This window comes from Neophocaena asiaeorientalis, unplaced genomic scaffold (assembly GCF_003031525.2).
Source record: "Neophocaena asiaeorientalis asiaeorientalis breed wild unplaced genomic scaffold, Neophocaena_asiaeorientalis_V1.1 scaffold154, whole genome shotgun sequence".
Classification (NCBI taxonomy): domain Eukaryota; kingdom Metazoa; phylum Chordata; class Mammalia; order Artiodactyla; family Phocoenidae; genus Neophocaena; species Neophocaena asiaeorientalis.
The window spans coordinates 2,066,112-2,069,685 of record NW_020172982.1 but is presented as its reverse complement, the minus strand read 5'-3'; the positions used below and the strand labels follow the sequence as shown (position 1 = coordinate 2,069,685).

The following is a 3,574-nucleotide window of genomic DNA, read 5'->3' as shown; positions in this document are numbered from 1 at the left end:
ATATCCCTATAACCGCCTCCGTGCGGCAGGTTGACTGCTTGGGCGGGCAAACAACCGAGAAGATTCGTCTCACAAGAGGGAGCCCTTGCGCATAACCTCGAAGACGGACAGCTGTAAGACTAGAGAAACAGAAATTTTTTGAACTCCCTAAAATACCCGCCCTGAAAGATGTCGGAGGGGCTCCGCCCCTAAACACCAATAACTCCGAGCCGAAAAGCGCCGGACAACTGGCTCCGCCCCCGCGGGAGGGGGCGACGGATGCCCGGATGCGGATTCTCGGAGGGATTGCGTCTCATGAGGCCGCCCGGCGGGGCGGGGCTCTGCCTGCGCCTTGCGCTGCGCCGCAGCGTCACGTGACCTCGTCCAGCCAGCCAATGGGTGAGCGCGGCGGAGAATTTCGAATGTGGTTGCAGCGGTCAGCGGCGGTGAGCGAGGGTCCCTGAGGCTAAGGGGGCTCGGAGCTCGGGGCGCGCACGGCCACACAGCCTCGCGGAGCCTTGGAATGTGAGGAGGAGAGCGACAGCTGTGTCAGAAGCCGTGGCCAAGGTACTGTGGTGGACGTCCCTGCTGGAGGCGGGTCTCCGGGCCTCTTCCGGGAGCCCCCACCCCGTCCCGCTTTCTCAAAAGGAGGTTGCAGGTTTTTCGGATGTGACACAGGGGCATCTTGATCCCTGTTCCCCTTTCCTCTGGGTCTCTCTGTTCTGAGTTCGGTGGCCAAAAACTCAGGCTGTGGCGTCGGCCTGACCAGGGGCCTCTCTCTGCTCAGCCCCCCGACCTGCGCTTTGCGATACTCTTCTTTCCTCTTCTGTTCAGTGGGCCCGGAACCTCGCGCCTCGCGGAACTGTGTGGCTTAAGTGATGTGAAGGTAAAGCGTTTACAGTAGTTAAAAGCCAGGCTCAACGTGAGGGCACACAAACTGGCAGCTATTTTTTGTGTGGCGCGATGCCTTTGACGTCCTTTTCTTTTGCTGCTTCTCTTACCCTGGAAAAGCCGGCACTGGCCAGTGTCCTACAGCAAGAGTGATGAAAGAATTATGATGGAGATCAAATATTCTAGGTTCTTTTGAACCTAGGCCCCTTACCCGAATACTGTACAGATTGAGACTGCCCTCCGCGCTGTGACTGTTTTCATTCCTTCTCTCCACCACACCCCCTTTTAAGACCATCAGCCTAGATGGGAATGATAGAGCATATTTCTTTTGTAATTTTAAGTTGATTAAATGTAAGAACGAAAGTTTTTTATATAAGCTCTGCTTTTAAAATAACCAAACCAACTTGCTCAGTTACATAATCTGCCTGGCTCTCAAACATCTACAGGTTTGAACTCCAAAAACTCCATTGTGGTAGGGTATTTTATAAAACCTACTTAACATTAGTGTTTAAAAATAATAGTTGTGCTTGCTCTACTGGAAGCATCCCAGTATATATTGTATCTGTATTGGCAGAAAGAAAATATTTAATGAAATCTACAATATCTATATTTAAGACCCCAGAGGAAAATAAGGAAGGCCTGGAGAAAACACTCAAGAAAATGTAAGATTCAGGAAAATATTTGACTAAGAGGAGATGAAGGTGTCCTTTTGCAGTGAAATTTGTATACGTAGATTGTGGTAGGAAACAAGAATTATTTTTTGCAATTTTAATATCTGCAAAGTACAGTCTAGGGCAAAAGAGGTTCATGAAAAGTAGTTTGACATGCTTAGTGGCAAAATACTGAAGCCATCTGATTTGCAGCATTGAAAGATTTACATATACTTATGTACTAATACGCTCAATGGTATGGTCTCCTGGCAGTGCATATATTGCTACTTTCAACTGTATGTAGAACAATAATTATATAATGTCTGCTGTATGCATGATCTGAGTTTTAAAAATAACTATGAGAAAATTGGCAGTTCCTCCGCCCCAGTTCCTGCTTTTTCTAGCTCTGTGATTGTTATAACAGCCTAGTGAAATTGTATCTAGTGTTACATAGTATAACTAAACCTCTCAAGATCACCTGACTTTCTTGAGCATGTGTGCATATCTTAAGTAACTGGAAAGCAAAGCCCAGATACGTGTTCGCCTCTGAACTAATGCTGTAAGCCTAATAAACATTAAAAGTTGGTCATAAATATTGTCATAGGAAACATAAATAATAATAACATCAAAATATATTAAGCATTTCCCTTAATGCCTAGTATTGGGTTGGCCAAAAAGTGCCTTCAGTTTTTTAAGTAAAAAGAAAAGACACGTTTTTCGTTTTCACCAAGAACTTTATTGAACAACGTATTCACCCTTTTGTTCCACTACCTTCTGCCATTTTTCAAACAACTTCATAATTCCATCTTCCCAAAACTTTTTATCTTTTTGAGCAAAGATCTGTTCCAAGTGCATTTTACAGTCTTCCAGGGAATTGAAATTTTTTGCATTAAGAGAATTTTGTAAAAACTGAAATAAATGGAAATCCGAAGTTGCAATGTCTGGTGAATTTAGCGGATTAATCAGAACTTACCAGCCAAGCTGTAACAGTTTTTGCCTTGTCATCAAAGAAACATGAGATCTGGGGGCTTCCCTGGTGGCGCAGTGGTTGAGAGTCCGCCTGCCAATGCAGGGGACGCGGGTTCGTGCCCGGGTCCAGGAATGATCCCACATACCGCAGAGCGGCTGGGCACATGAGCCATGGCCACTGAGCCTGCGTGTCCGGAGCCTGTACTCCGCAACGGGAGAGGCCACGACAGTGAGAGGCCTGCGTACCCAAAAAAAACAAAAACATGAGATCTTACGTTATTCTGATGGAAGATTATGCATTTTCTGTTCATTAATTCTGGACACTTTTCGTCGAGTGCTGCTTTCAGTTGGTCTAATTGGGAGCAGTACTTGTTGGAATTAATCATGGTTTTCCAGAAGGAGCTCATAATAGAGGACTCCCTTCCAATCCCACCATATATACAACATCACCTTCTTTGGATGAAGACTGGCCTTTGGTGTGGTTGGTGGTGGTTCATTTCACTTGCCCCACAATCTCTTCTGTTCCACATTGTTGTACAGTATCCCGTTTTCATTGCCCATCACAATTTGTTTTAAAAATGGAATGTTTTCGTGACGTTTAAGTAGAGAATCTCATGTGGAAATACTGTCAAGAAGGTTTTTTTCACTTAACTTATGTGGAACCCAAGAATCAAAGTGATTCACATAACCAGGCGGGTGCAAATGATTTTCAACTTTTGATTTGGATATTTTGAATATGTCAGCTATCTCCTGTGTGGTATAACGTTGATTGTTCTCAATTATTGTTTCTATTTGATCGCTATCAACTTCAACGCGTCTACCCGACCATGAAGCATCGTCCAGCGAGAAATCTCCGGCAGAAAACTTCGCAAACCACTTCTGACACGTTCAATCAGTCACAGCACCTTCTCCGTACACTGCACAAATCTTTCTTTGAGTTTCGGTTGCATTTTTACCTTTCTTGAAATAATAAAGCATAATATGCTGAAAATGTTGCTTTTTTTTCTTCCATCTTCAGTATTAAAATAGCTACATAAAAATTCACCAATTATGGGTTTCCCTGGTGGCGCAGTGGTTGAGAGTCC

The 3,574-nt window shown here is 44.6% G+C and overlaps 1 protein-coding gene across 1 annotated transcript in view; it reads left to right on the top strand.

Annotated features, from left to right (window-relative positions):
• The first annotated feature begins 340 nt into the window (after positions 1 to 340).
• Positions 341 to 3,574, top strand: part of SGO1 (shugoshin 1) — a 14,540-nt gene continuing 11,306 nt past the window's right edge. Inside the window, exon 1 of the mRNA XM_024742051.1 lies at positions 341 to 546. The gene's annotated coding sequence lies outside the window, so the exon portion shown is untranslated. The remainder of the gene's footprint in view (positions 547 to 3,574) is intronic.